Source organism: Mytilus californianus, unplaced genomic scaffold, assembly GCF_021869535.1.
Source record: "Mytilus californianus isolate M0D057914Y unplaced genomic scaffold, xbMytCali1.0.p SCAF_11, whole genome shotgun sequence".
NCBI classification, from domain to species: Eukaryota; Metazoa; Mollusca; class Bivalvia; order Mytilida; family Mytilidae; genus Mytilus; species Mytilus californianus.
In genome coordinates this window covers 34,244,347-34,261,009 of record NW_026262593.1, presented here as the reverse complement: position 1 = coordinate 34,261,009, position 16,663 = coordinate 34,244,347, and positions in this window count along the sequence as shown.

Here is a 16,663-nt window from a genome sequence, read left to right as displayed (position 1 = left end):
CAGTGTACCAATCAAGGTTATTCAATGTTAATATTCGAGAAACACGTGTCATGCATACTGAAATCTGTAGCAGAGAATTGGTAAGAAGTAATGGATTCGGAAAGGATAAACTAATGACTTCTCATAAATCATCTAACTTAATAAAACTGCTGTTTATTTTAAGTCTTGACCATAAATCAACGGAATTATTTAAAGATAACGTAATTTAAATTTTCGGAAATATTTGAATTATATCATTCATATATAGTACTGCTTCACTAACATGTTTTATGAACGTATCACCGGGTTTGTACTTACATCAGCAACACGACGAGAGCCATATGTGGAGCTGGATCTGTTTACTCTTCCTGTTTTCCTGGGATCAGATCGGTTTTTGGTGGGATTCGTGTTGCTCAGCCTTTAGTTTTTTATCGTATGTTTTTAGACATTTTGTTTTTCTATTTGTCGTTTTTCGTTATTTACCATGACATCGTCAGATCTTTTTCGACTTATGAGTTTGTATATCCTTTTGGTATATTCTGTCTCTTTAGAACAAGAACATAATTGTTGAGGGTTATATTCATAACTCATATTTTTTTTTATATATCATTATTGTACATTATTTAATTGCTAAGAATTGTACTGATTTTTCCCATAATGGGTCTTATAATGTTATCTATCTTATTTTATCTTATACTTTATATATATGACTTATCTCGAACAATGTAAAGCATTATTGTTATTCTGGTTAACGGGAGACAATCCAATTTGGTTAAACGAATCTGTTAAACATATTACCAAGACTAAAACCAATATCGGTTATAACAAAACTAATTTCGTCGATTTAAAAGAGCAGAATATTTTGCGATGTAGCGTTTTGAAAGTAAAAATATGTTATTTCGTCTTTTGTGTCTAGTCGACGATCGTACCGATAGTATATACTCTAGTTTATACATTAAAGGAAAGTTTAGTATCTATAATGACATGAATGATAAGTATAGAACGATACTTGGTAATCGTGCTGTTTCCCGGTATAGGCGTCAACAATGTTCAGTCCTAGATCAAGTTACCGTGACAGACACGACATATCTCTGTGTTGACAGTCTACCCTATATTCTTCTTTTCTGTTTTCAAATGTTTTGCATGCAATAATTTATATACTTTCATATTGCTATATGATTATATAACTTTATTTCTTATAGAAAATTGTAAAAGCCCCCATGAACATGATGCAGGTTAGTGTTGTATTCGGAGACCTCATAAACCCCTCTTAATTTCAATGGAATAACAATAGATACCGGCGAAAGAACATATTATATATAAAAAAAACAATATAAAAAATAATGTTCGCTGATACTTAAAGCCAGCTCAAAACACTTAAACTTTTGATAAAATCATGGGTAGATTTTATACAGCAACGTCAAGTACAAGAAGATTCGCAATGATAAGAATTTCGATTTAGAAACCCTCCACCCGATCCCCAGTGACGAATCATTACGGTTTCTTTTAACTATAAATCTTCTACTGTCGTCATCCTCCTCCTCCTCCTCCGCCTCCTCCAAAACCAACAAAAACCAATACAAACCAAAAAACATAAAAAGAAAATTAATAAAACAGACAACAGTCAAAAATAAAAAAATAAAAAAAAAAAAAACTAAAAGAAAGCAAAACATCAGAAGTAATAATTAAAACCAACAACCTTTTGCGATAAGTCTTTCGAGCTAAAACGACATATTTCTCGTTTCTCGTTTTTATATAGATTAGACCGTTGGTCCTCCCGTTTGAATGGTTTTACACTAGTAATTTTTTGGTGCCCTTTATAGCTTGCTGTTCGGTGTGAGTCAATGCTCCGTGTTGAAGGTCGTACCTTGACCTATAATGGTTTACTTTTATAAATTGTTACTTGGATGGAGAGTTGTCTCATTGGCACTCAAACCACATCTTCCTATATCTATATATTCAAATAAAAATTCCTAATCTTTTTTGGCTTGATAAACACTATTTTATATACAAATAAGGTATCAAATACAATATGTATATTTATTTGGCAATAGAAAGACTATCACGGTATTTTTTTTGGAGATTCACTTGAGAGCTATTTTCATAGGCTTTGTAACAATTATAATAACAGGTTCCTCAACGGTTGTAAGAGCACTAGACAGAAGAAGAAAACTATTTGTAGTGGAACATTTAGTGGATGCAGATAAAAACGAGATTTCTAAGATTTCTTGTGCAATTTAGGAAGCCGATAAGGATTGATAACCTTATGTCCAGTTGCAGCTTCACTTCAGTCGTTAAAACGCTCTCATCTTTTTAGAAGAAGCAGAATAGTGTCGTCCTATGATTTGTAATCTCAATTTCGATTATCTCAGCATAGGACTCGTGTAAAACAACAACACTTTTGCCTATAACAAACAAAATGATTCCCGTAAGTATTTTATTTGTTTTGTGTATTTACATATTGTTTTAGTAGAACGATTTTGCATTAAGGTAAGTTTCTTTGGAAATGTTAAATGAAATAATCATCACTTTACCTTTAGAGTAGAGTTACTTTATTGTAAGTATCAACCCTTACTCAGAGAATTCTGGAGATAGTAATTAAGCTCTTGAATATATTGAATCTGAAAGAATTACAATTCCATAAACAAGCTAGTACTGCATGGTAGTTTCTTTCTACATAAAAATAACCGAAAATTCAAAATAGGAATATTTAATTCATATGTTATTATAGTTTATGTCTGATCCCGCCCTCATTTGCGATTTGCGAGTTAAGGTTGAACACAATCGGAATCGTAGGAAATTTTACAATCGGTAGAACTTCATATGATTCAGCGGCTCTTTTCACAAAAAATCTTACGATTAAAATAAAATGTTCATGACTTACGAGTAATTTTACTCGTAAGAAAATTACTCGTAAGATTTATTGTGAAAAGAGCCGCTGAATCTTTATCGAAATTAAAACTATGTAACACCAACAGAAAGTTATGAAATATCAAAAATTTCTAACAGATTGTATGTCTTAGAGTTATACAGAAAGGATCTGCTACGTTTGCTTTGATAACAATGGCCAGCATTTCACCTCTATGGCAAATGGTTACCAGACTCAAGCTAGCAGCCACTCGCTAGCAGCCACTTAGCTAGCAGCCAGTTTTCAGATATGTCTAAAAACCCAAAAGTTGCATAAGATTCAAACGTACTTAAAATGTTTTTATTAATATATAACCACAAAATAATCTGTTTTTAAATATATGATTGAGCAGTCCATGACACTATTCAACGAATTTCAAAATATAATTTCCTGTTCAATAATTTAAAGACAATAGTAATCGCTTTCCATATACCAAAGAGCGTACTGCACGCTTTAAATTTTTAATGGTGTATGTAGAATCGTAAATTATTTGAATGCTGGCAAAATTGTTGTAACATGGTATCAACTTTTTCATTAGAAATTAATTTTGTGATATTGTACGACATAGCTTTCCATATTCTCGGCATCCAGTCAAATAGTTCCTGAAAAGTATCAATTGTTTGCATTACACGAATAGAAAGTTGCACTCGTGCTTTAATATTTTTTTTGTCAGACAAATTTATTTTGATGAAAGATTCTACTTCTGAACAAGTGGAATTCGCTTACATTTGATTAGACGAAAGGTTTATTTGTTGTACTTACTGTACGGTGTGCAGGGAAATGATTAAGTAGCTATTTGAAAACAAAAGCTAAATTTGGACCTATGGTGAAGACAAACCATGAGTTGTCCCACCTGGGCCTTTTGGCCCATTGGACCTTAGACCATTACCTATCATTTGCACCTAGAAAAATGGTACCACACCTTTTTTCAAAACTTCTGGGCCCCAGTAGATTACATTTTTACTGATTAGTAACAATTACTTTTGATTCAAATCATATAAAGTAAAAAATGAAACTTACAGTTTATAAAGAGCAGATCTTTACAAAGATAACATTTTTCTTTGCAATATACAAGTTGATATATGTTATGTTAAAGCAAGTGCAAGAGTGGGTGTATTATGTGTGTGATTATTTTCTTTTCCCCTTTTTATTATAATGTTGATATTCATATAATATATATTCACAGAAAATAAAATGTAGTCAATTATTAAATTTTTTGTTTCCTATATCAAACCCCTTAACACCATAGTCAGGTGGTGATATACAGGGATTGTAAAAGCCTGACTACTGAAATACAAATAAAAAAAAATCATTTGCACCTAGTGGGTAAAAAAGTATTGCCGAAGGGAATTTTTGACAGACTTTTAAAAATTAGGGGTAGGCATGTTAGACCCTTAAGACCTAAGTTCGGACATTTGGTGAAGACAAACCATGAGTTGTCCCACCTGGGCCTTTTGGCCCATTGTACCTTAGACCCTTACCTATCATTTGCACCTAGTGGGTAAAAAAGTATTGCCGTAGGGAATTTTTGACAGACTTTTAAAAATTAGGGGTAGGCATATTAGACCCTTAAGACCTAAGTTCGGACCTTTGGTGAAGAAAAACCATGAGTTTTCCCACCTGGGCCTTTTGGCTCATTGGACCTTAGACCATTACCTCCCATTTGTACTTAGTGGGTAAAAAAGTATTGCCGTAGGGAATTTTTGACATACTTTTAAAAAATAGAGGTAGGCATATTAGACCCTTAAGCCCTAAATTCGGACATTTAGTGAAGACAAACCATGAGTTGTCCCACCAGGGCCTTTTTGGTCCATAGGACCTTAGACCATTACCTATCATTTGCACCTAATTGCCGTAGGGAATTTTTGACAGACTTTTAAAAATTAGGGGTAGGCATGTTAGATCCTTAAGACCTAAGTTAGGACCTTTGGTGAAGACAAACAATGAGTTGTCCCACCGGGGCCTTTTTGCCCATTGTACCTTAGACCATTACCTATCATTTGCGTCTAGTGGGTACAAAAGTATTGCCGTAGGGAAATTTTGACACCCCTTTAAAAATTAGGGGTAGGCTTTTTTTTAAATCTAACTTTGGAGCTATGGTGAAGACAAATCATGAGTTTTCCCACATGGACCTTTTGCCCCATTGAACCTTACCTATCATTTGCACATAGTGGGTAAAAAAGTATTGCCGTAGGGAAGTTTTGACAGACATTTAAAAATTAGGGTTAGGCATGTTAGACCCTTAAGACCTAAGTTTGGACCTTTGGTGAAGACAAACCATGAGTTGTCTGAACTTGGGTCTAAAGGGCCGAACATGCCTACCCCTAATTTTTTAAAGTCTGTCAAAAATTCCCTACGGCAATACTTTTTTTACCACTAGGTGCAAATGATAGGTAATGGTGTAAGGTCCAATGGGCCAAAAGGCCCAGGTGGGACAACTCATGGTTTGTCTTCACCAAAGGTCCGAACTTAAGTCTAAAGGGCCTAACATGCCTACCCCTAATTTTTAAAAGTCTGTCAAAAATTCCCTACGGCAATACTTTTTGCCCACTAGGTGCAAATGATAGGTAATGATCTTATAAGGTCTAATGGGCCAAAAGGCCCAGGTGGGTCAACTCATGGTTTGTCTTCACCATAGGTCCAAAGTCAGATTTTTTTTTTTATAGCTAATTAATAATATCCCTGCACACCATACATTCAGTACAACAAATAAACCTTTCGTCCAATAAAATGTAAGCGAAATCCAATTGTTCAGAAGTATAATCTTATAATCTTTCGTCAAAACAAATTTGTTTGTCAAAAAAATATTAAAGGACGAGTGCAACTTTCTATTCTTGCAATGCAGAACAATTGATACTTTTCAGGAACTATTTGACAGGATGCCGAGAATATGGAAAGCCATGTCTCTCAGTCGTACAATTTCAGAAAATTAGAAAATTGGAAATGTCGATACCATGTTACAACATTGTTGCCAGCATTTGAACAATTTCATAATTATTAACGATTCTACAAACACTAGTCCATTAAAAATTTAAAGCGTGCACCACGCTGTTTGGTATAAGTCTTTAAATTAATGAACAGGAAATTAAATTTTAAAATTCATTGAATAGTGTCTTCGACTGTTCAATCATATATTAAAAACAGATAATTTAACGGTTATATATGAATAAAAACATTTTAAGTGCGTTTGAATCTTATGCAACTTTTGTGTTTATAGACATATCTGAAAACTGGCTGCTAGCTAAGTGGCTGCTAGCGAGTGGCTGCTAGCTTGAGCCTGGTCAAATAGTTCAGGGTGTGTTCGATTAGACAAAAGAATTCCTTAAATCTCGATATCTTTGTAATTTTAGTAACGAATTGCTATTTCTTCGCATCATATTTTGTCATGTTCACGTTGATGTTTTCAATACCATCCCCGACTGATTTCATTGGGTTGTATTGGTAGACATTGGTTTTCGAAATATGGCGATTCCATATTGAGCGCTCACAAACATGTTTAACCCCGTCACATTCTTTATGTACCTGTCCCAAGTCTGTAGCCTGTAGTTCAATGGTTGTAGTTGGTTCATGTCAGTCATATGTGTTTTATACGTAAATTGTTTTGTTATATATTAGGCCTTTAGTTTTCTCAACTGAATGGTTTCACATTTTTCATTTCGGGTATGGGTTTTTCTCATCGTTGAAGGCCGTACGGTTGCCAATTATTGCTTACATCCACTACATTTGAACTTTGGTGGATAGTTATCTCATCAGCAATCATACCACATCTCCTTATTTTTATATTATTCCAGCCACTGAAAAGTGATTCAGACTACAGACTGTTTTGTGAACGTGCTACAAGTAATAAAGTTTTCAATGTTTACTTAGTGTATTACCATAAGCGCGTAAAAAGAGTTTACTTAATTAAAAATGTGCAATTTTAAACTGAAATATTATTTACTCGAAGGGAAGAATTACATTTTCTGAATCTAAAAATGGATTAAAAGCTACCACAATATAAGACTCATGCCGAGTATTGGTTTTATGGTGTGATTGAAATCGTGCTGTTAGTACTTTTCTTTGATTTATACATCTTAAAATTGAGCTTTTAGACAAACAAAGACTAAGCAATAACCGGAGATCACATGAATTGTACAAAAAGAGATGAACTGATCGATGTTCCATAAATGACGAAAACGTAATTATATGAATCAGCGTACAAAGTCCTGTATTTAAGATCGACAAAAAAATGTTGAACCAGAATTATCGGATCAACAGCATGTGATGACAACCATCCTACTATCATACATAAAAGCAGTCAAAAATGCAGTCTAAGCGGAGTGTAGACAATGTTATGAACAGATGAACGAACAGGTAATGCTCGTCAATCTTTGAGAACCTTGTGATTTGTGTTTATCAAAATCATACCATAAAAAAAAATGTAAAATAACAAAAATACCGAACTTCAAGGAAAATCAAAACGGAAAGTCCCTTACCAAATAGCAAAATCAAAAGCTCAATCACATCAAACGAATTGAAAGCATCTGTCATATTCCTGACTTGGTACAGACATTTCCTTATGTAGAAAATGGTGGATAATATATACTTTGTAGACGGAATGTCTCATTGATCACTACTTAGAAAACCGCAACTTTCTCCGTTTCATTCTTCAATAATTAAAAACAAATAAGTTCCTCCCACACGGTCCATTTACTCTATACCATCGGGAGAATAAAGTATTTTCTCAAGACGACATTAATCTTTTCTATACGATGTCCATATACGGTCTGTAAGTAAAATTGAAAATGGAAATGGGGAATGTGTCAAAGAGACAACAACCGACAAAAGAGCAAAAAATTGCCCAAGGCCACCAATGGGTCTTCAATACAGCGAGAAAATCCCGTACCCGGAGGCGGACTTCAGCTGGCCCCTAAACAAAAATGTGTACTAGTTCAGTGAAAATGGACGTCACACTAAACTCCGAAACATATAAATGAACAATAGAAAGAAGCAAAGACTGGCGTCCAGAATATGAACCAGCACACAGAAATTGAATCAAGTAAAAAGATAAAATGATAAAAACTGTTCGGCTCAAGACGTCAAGCGTCATCCGTCATCAAGTATACCCGACACAATACGTAACCTACAAAACCAGGGGACAAAAACAGGAAATAAGACAGGGTATATCAGGGTAGCGCCTGACGTCTGACTTAATAGAAGAATACTGGGGCTGAATGGTGAAATATGAGTTTTAGATAAATATTCCTAAAGTAATTAATAACTTAGAGAAGTTCTCGCTCGGACACACACTCCATTAGCTAGTATATTATAAAAGTGTTGAGTCAACAAGATAACTAACAGTTCATATCAAAGTAGTACTATAGAGATCAGAGACATGAATTTTTTTGTCAAAAGATATCCACTGCTGAGTAAATCTAGATATTTCTTTAATTTAAACAATCAAAAGTCAATAAGAACTGTTATTTGATCAAGATTTTTAAATACTTACAATGGATTATGATATGAAACTTAAGATATATATTTTGAAAGTCGTGATGGACAAACATACGAAAATGATGTGCTGCATATTATTTTCAGAAATAGTTTCAACGGTTGTTCTTCACTGAAGTATTTCAAATTATTTTAAAATTATCGTTTGATTTATGGTTTCCCTCGAGATTTAAGTTTATCCGATACAATTTCTTTTACCAGATCATACATTACCCAACATATTTGCGGGCATTATTTGGCAATTTTTACAGAACCTGTAAACGGACATTTGCAAGCATCATTTCAAAAATTGATGGCTATAAATCTTCATAGAAAATGAAAGGATATGGAGTAAATGTACATGGGACAAAATCGCACACAATACACAGAAAACATAGAAAATTATCAATGAACAGGGCTTTTATTCCTGTTCTTCATCTTGACAGTTGATCTTCATATATATATATATATATATACAATATTGTTAATAATAATGCAAATAAATGTAATTGAAACAAAGTTAAATCATTCATTTAAAAATCAGTCACACGAAACAATTAATGTTTATGTGTTTCTATATCATGGGTAACCAAATTTTTGATGAATAAAATCTAACTATTCATACAATATGAATATAAGTAGATGTGGTATAATTGTCAATAAGACAACTTTTGCTTAGCGACCAAATGACGTGGATGTAGGCAACTCAAGATCATCATATGACCATCAACAATGAGCAAAACCCATACCGTATAGCAAACTCTAAAATGCCCGACATGACAAAATGTGAAACAATTCAAACAAGAAAACCAAAGCCCTGATTTACTGATATATATTTACCTAGTGTTCAGTCGAAGCCCATTTCAACTTTATGCTCTAAATTATTTTATATTTATGATTTTCCTATTTTCTGACCTTTAGCATTTTTAGTAGACACTTGTCGTGCTCACATAATTCGAAATCCATATTTTTTTCAATGTGCACAGTCACGGATTCTTTGACGACGATCAGATACATCACGACAAAAAAAAATACACTGCATTCATTGTTCTTGTTAATCCAGCACAACTTTACTGTGACGGGTTATTTTACTGTTTTTTTTTTCAATCGGCGACTTATCTTCAACTTCAGAATATGTTTTCGTTTTCCCTGACGTAATATTTAAGATCTGCAAATGTGTTTCGATAGGATTTGTGCCATTTTGGCTTGTGATTCTGGAGTGTTTCTGCAGTTCCATAGCCTTCATTCAGCTGTTCCAAATTGAGCGATGGGAGGAACCAATTCAATGCGCAACATTTTTGTATGCTAGCATCAAAGGACTGACTACCAGCTCAAATGTTTATGTCTGTTCTTTTTGTATCTGCTTGGCATGGTAAATCCTCATGTATCCTCTCTTGGCGTTTCATACATTCCTTCCAGTCTATTTTTTCATTAGGTTATTCAGCCCCAGTGTTTTCGATATCTACAATTTTGATCCTTTTCGACAAAGTGTGGTCATAAATTATATTATATATATGTTACAGTGAATTTGTATAATCAAGGATTATGTAGAATCCCTAATTTTTCAGGGATTATGTAGAATCACTAAAATCATTAGTGATTCTATATAATCCCTGAAAATGACCAGTGATTTTACATAATCACTGAACATTTTGATAATTATTCTACAAATTCCCTAATATGATTTCAGAGATTATCAATAATTCAAAGATCTTTTTTTTTTATTAAAAAAATCAAATATAGACAAATTTTCATTTGTTTTTTGTTTTGTTTATTTCTTGAAAATTTGTTGAACCTCAATATTTCACAAACAAATAAGTATGCTACAGTCACGGATGTTGCTTAGGTTGGAGCAAATGTATGCTCATAAGTTACTGCAAATTTCAGAGGAAAAATCAAAATGCAAGATATAACAAATACAATTATCTGTTGACAAAGTAAGTACTTATATTTTATAGATTTTACTATTCACATCATTTTACATTAACAACGGGGGGGGGGGGGGGGGGGGGCATGGATCTTATAAAAATAATCTTAAATATCTTACGAACAAAATTAATGTCTCATTGGTATACTATTGTTTTGATCAAGTAAGGACCCCCTAGCTCATCCCCCCACCACCACCACCACCACCACCATCCCCACAACAAAGAAAAAAGAATACCCTTGTGTGCAGAAGTGGTTTTTATAGAAAAAAATAATATTAATCACTTGAAATGTATCCCTCATTTAGGGATTCACAATATATTTTGTCTGGCCACAAAACATGGTATCCTGATAGGATCTTATACACGATATCAGTTCGAGGTTAATGATTTCCTTTTTTTTTGGGGGGGGGGGGGGGGAGGGGACTTTTAGATGCTTGCACTGAAAACTTTATTTCTTTTAGACGTGCTGTAAAATCAGATTCCATATGTGAAGGACAAGATTTGTTTAAAATTTGGATGTTGTAGTAAAAACAGGTGTGAATCAAATAGATGTGTCTGTATAAAAGCAGGGCAAATGAGCAGTAGTATATGCCATCTAAATTTAGTTTGTAAAAATAAATGATTATTTTCAAAATATTGTTCTTAACATATTAAAATATTGTGTAACAATTTAATGTATTGTGCCTAATATTTTAATACATTGTGCCTTACATTTTAATGTATTGAGGTTATCATTTTAATATATCTGTATTGTGCTTAACATTTTATAATGTTATGCTAAATTTCATGCTTTTACCACAATCTGAGCAATTTTGCTAAAAATCTGCACAAATCGACAGGACGACATTTATGATTTTATTAAGCTTTGACGTTTTTGTACTGATGTATATCACATCTCCGGAAACTGATGCATGAACTTTTATTTTATAGCACTTTCTGTCAATAACCGACATGGACATTATCTTCCGAAGGCTTTAATGAATTATTGCAATCACTAGATCTAACATTCTAAAATAAAATATTACAATTATTCAATTCAGTAGTCCAATATCCAATATATTTTTCTGTTTCTTGTGGAAACGTGAAGACATGTATATGCATACAATGTATTTTGTACATTGTAATAGAGAATGGGTGTAAAACATCAAAGGAGTAGAGTCAGTAACCCCAATAAACGGCCCTGTAGTGGTGTATTTTTCAAACTTCAATTGTTTTAGTAAAAAATATGTGTATGTATTGCTGAATTTGTTATATTTGAAAGTACATTGTATATTAAGTAAAATTGTATATCTGCTACAAATATCATATGAATATTTGCCTGAAATAGGAATTAATTTCATTTTACTCCATATTTCAAGAAAATTGATACTCTATTCAACCGTATTTCATAATTTTATATGTGGCGCCAACCCTCGCCCATTGAAACTTTTGTTGAAAAGTAAAGAATATTTCGGCAAAAAATTTGTGTGCGAAGGCTGGCGCCACTGTTATTTTTTCGGAAAACTGTCATACATTTTGCCAAATTATGCCAAAAATCAGGTTTTTGCGAAATTCACTATCATTTATGACGTCACAAATACATTAATGACGCTATTGGTTGAAATCTTCATTTAACTATAACATTTGGACATTTTAACATATACATTTTTATCAAATTTCACAATACTATCGCAGTTCAAAATTTTCAGATTTTTAGGGCCAAAATTATGAGTTAGTGAACCAACTCCTTTCTAAGGGAATGTCTTCACGTTCAACTTGTTAACTTCTGAATCAAATGTTACTAAGGGTAATTTTGTTTAACATGAGTCAAATAATTCCTTAAACATTTGAAGTTAGAGTGTTAAGTAGACATCGGTTTTATTTTCGAGATCAAGAATCAAGCCATGACCTCCGATAACATGCAAGATCAACAAAACAACCATTTTCATACCAGACCAAATGTCGCAATTTTTTTTCAAGAGTGAGACCATTACATTTCCCACTAATCTGCTATTGCTATAATTTAAAACGCATGATGTGAGGCTTTCATGGTTTTATGCTATTTTAATGGCTCAACAACGTTTTATCAGTCCAAGTTAATTTCCTATATTTTGTACATGTCACATTGATTTTATCATGTTATTTCAATATAAAACACAGCCTGATTTGAGTGATGCTATAAGTAATATGTTTAATACTATACACTAGAAAAAATTAATATATTTATCTATTATGCAAAAGAAATATTAATAGCGAATAGTCCTTCAAATTCACTTCCGTAAACCACACATTTCCTTTTATTCATAGTTTTTTTTTCTGTAGAAGAGAACCATAATAACAATTAAATGATGTAAAAAAAATATATTTGGCGACTTTTGAACTATATGCAGTAAATGTGTTGATTGCAATATAATAACAATCTACCAGAAACCACAAAGCAAGTAAGAAAATATATTGGATCCAAAAATAGTTTTTAATGTGCAATATAAACAGAAGGTAAACAATGTTCTGTTGAAAAATACAGCTTTTTGCTTTGACCAGCTTATGCTTAAAGAGGCGGTGAAGGAACTATGTGCTGTGTAATTATTTACGCCGGAGATGAAACATAAAGATATAACTTCAAAAAACATATCAAAACCAATTCATTATAAAAAGAAATATGCACGAATTAAACACACCTTTATGTCTTTGACCAATAATGCAAACAAAATTTAATATTGTGTCTTAATTTTGTGTCGGTCAAATGAAATGTAAAATTATGAGCTAAATGATTACAACATCAAATTCGATACAAGTAAATTTCATCTGAAGACTGTTTGAAATGTTTACATATTTGCTCAAAGACTACAATGACGGACCTCTTCTATTATTTTTTGTTATATAGTATCAAAATTTCAAAGATTCACGACTATTCTAACAACTTTTTGTCGAATGCAATCGAACTGTGTTATTGTAAGATCAAATATGTATCCAAAATCGTAATGATTCTTTTAATAGAAATTAGATGTCTCACAAAAATGTATTCCAGTACCCAGGTAGCACACAAGACACATCATTTGACACAATGCCAAAAAGAAAAACAAACTTCAAATGTTTACAATATTTAAATCAACACTTTATTTTTTTCTCATCATTTTTTTGCCATCTGAAAACGAGCAAAAATTGTCCCGTCTCGCGAAAGATTTTGAAATTCCCATACGCATCGAATTGTTTAATGCATGAATGATGCGGTTTGTTTAACAGATGAACTGAGACTGAGAGCTTTGAAAATGATTAAGACAGTTATGTCTTATTTATTTATTATATCTTAAAATTGTCATTTGTGAAATTCTGAGTTTAAACTTAGTTTAAATGTATTTTATTTGAAAACATGACATACACCATATGATTGCAGCATTATGCATAGTATTAGGGATTTGCAAATAAGATCGTCCTGATATTAATCCGCCTCCCTACCAAAAGAAAAAAGGGAAACAACTATTGAAATAGTTAAAAATAAAAATCGTCAGATCTTTTAGGCTATACTTGTGGCGGATGTGTGTTTCCATGATTTGATCAAGAGTATCTCTCTTAAATGCTAGATACAGAGGAAGTCAATATAATTGCTTCGAATCCACTAAACAAAATTTGAACTTGCTTAAACATGAGTTCATTTTCTTCCTGGCTAAGCATATCTTTGCCAAACAAAAGTGATTTGATATTCTTCTGTCAGAAGAACAGTTATTTCACTCTCCGAGCATGGAGTGATATCGTTTATTTAAATAAGGGTCTGGATGGGGTTTACAGAATAGAGAATGATGGACCAATCCTACAGAAAATGGACCAAACATATATAAAAAATGGAGAAAAATAGGACAAAAAAAGAATAGAGAATAATGGGTGCTTAAATATAAAGAATAGAGAATAATGGGTGCTTAAATATAAAGAATAGAGAATAATGGGTGCTTAAGTATAAAGAATAGAGAATAATGGGTGCTTAAATATAAAGAATAGAGAATAAGGGATACTTAAATATAAAGAATAGAGAATAATGGATACTTAAATATAAAGAATAGAGAATAATGGGTGCTTAAATATAAAGAATAGAGAATAATGGATACTTAAATATAAAGAATAGAGAATAATGGGTGCTTAAATATAAAGAATAGAGAATAATGGCCAATATATATAAAGAATAGAGAATAATGGCCAATATATATAAAGAATAGAGGAAATGACCTAAACAAATAAAGAATACAGCATTGAAGGAATCAACATCCTGAACCTCATAAATGTTCGTTTAAATGTGACCTGCCGAATTAAACTTATTACCGGGTTTTTACTAAAATGAGCAACACGACGGGTGCCACATGTGGCGCAGGATCTGCTTACCCTTCCGGAGCACCTGAGATCACACCCAGTTTTTGGTTGGGTTCGTGTTGCTCAGTCTTTAGTTTTATATATTGTGTTTTGTGTATTGTTGTTTGTCTGTTTGTCTGTTTGTCTTTTTCTTTTTTTAGCCATGGCGTTGTCAGTTTATTTTCTATATGTGAGTTTGAATGTCCCTTTGGTATCTTTTGTCTCTCTTTTAAACTACAAAGTCTTGTATGACGTATTTGTACTTTGATTTCACCGTACCAATAGTAATTTTGTATTTTAATCAATTTTGAATCGAGTAGTCTTAAAATTGTTTAGTTTTAATGGATTCATCATTTATATTTATATTGTCCGGGACGTTGTCCAATGATCTGTTAACTGAAGTTAGAAAAGAGTTCTGATGAATTGTTGCGCATGTCGTTTGTACGTCTTGTGTAGTTATGAATGTTGAAAAGCTGAATACTTTTTTAACGCGACCATCAAAATAAAAAGTCTCCAAAACATATCAGTCGATATCTCAGTTTACGTTCGACGCCATTGCAGCAAGAATTGCATATTTTTATGCAAACATGTGGTCATAACGGTGATATAAATTAAGTCGTTTGTTTTTCTCAATTGAGTTTTTTCATATTTTTCTTGTCTTGGACTTTTATAGCTGACTTTACGGTTTGGGTTTTTCTCATTGTTGAAGACCGTGCGGTTGCCTATAATTTCTTACATCCACTTTTTGAACTTTGGTGGATAGTTGTCTCATTGGCAACCATACCATATCTCCTTATCTTTATATTAATTATACCACATCTCCTTATTTCTATATTAATCATACCACACCTCCTTATCTTTATATTAATCATACCACACCTCCTTATCTTTATATTAATCATACCACACCTCCTTATCTTTATATTAATCATACCACATCTCATTATTTTTATATTAATCATACTACATCTCCTTTTTTTATATTAGTCATACCAAATCTCCTTATCTTTATATTAATCATACCACATCTTCTAATCTTTATATTAATCATATCACATCTACTTATCTTTATATTAATCATACCACATCTCCTTATTTTTATATTAATCATACCACATCTCCTTATTTTTATATTAATCATACCATATCTCCTTATTTTTATATTAATCATACCACATCTCCTTTTTTTTAAAATTAATCATACCACATTTCCTTATCTTTATATAAATCATATCACGTCTACTTATCTTTATATTAATCATATCACATCTCCTTATTTCTAAATTAATCATATGACATCTCCTTATTTCTATATTAATCATAATTTATTATCACATCTCCTTATTTCTATATTAATCATAATTTATTATCACATCTCCTTATTTTTATATTAATCATACCACATCTCCTTATTTTTATATTAATCATACCACATCTCCTTATTTTTATATTAATCATATCACATCTCCTTATTTCTATATAAATCATACCATATCTCCTTATTTTTATATTGATCATACCACATCTCCTTATTTCTATATTAATCATATCACATCTCCTTATCTTTATATTAATCATACCACATCTCATTATTTCTATATTAATCATACCACATCTCATTATTTCTATATTAATCCTACCACATCTCCATAATTCTATATTAATCATACCACATCTTATTATTTCTATATTAATCATACCACATCTCCTTATTTCTATATTAATCATACCACATCTCCTTATTTTTTTATTAATCATACCACATCTCCTTATCTTTATATTAATCATACCACATCTCCTTATTTCTATATTAATCATACCACATCTCCTTATTTCTATATTAATCATACCACATCTTCTTATCTTCATATTAATCATTCCACATCTCCTTGTTTCTATATTAATCATATCACATCTCCTTATTTCTATATTAATCATACCACATCTCCTTATTTCTATATTAATCATACCACATCTCCTTATTTCTATATTAATCATACCACATCTCCTTATTCTTATATTAATCATACCACATCTCCTTATTTTCATATAAATCATACCA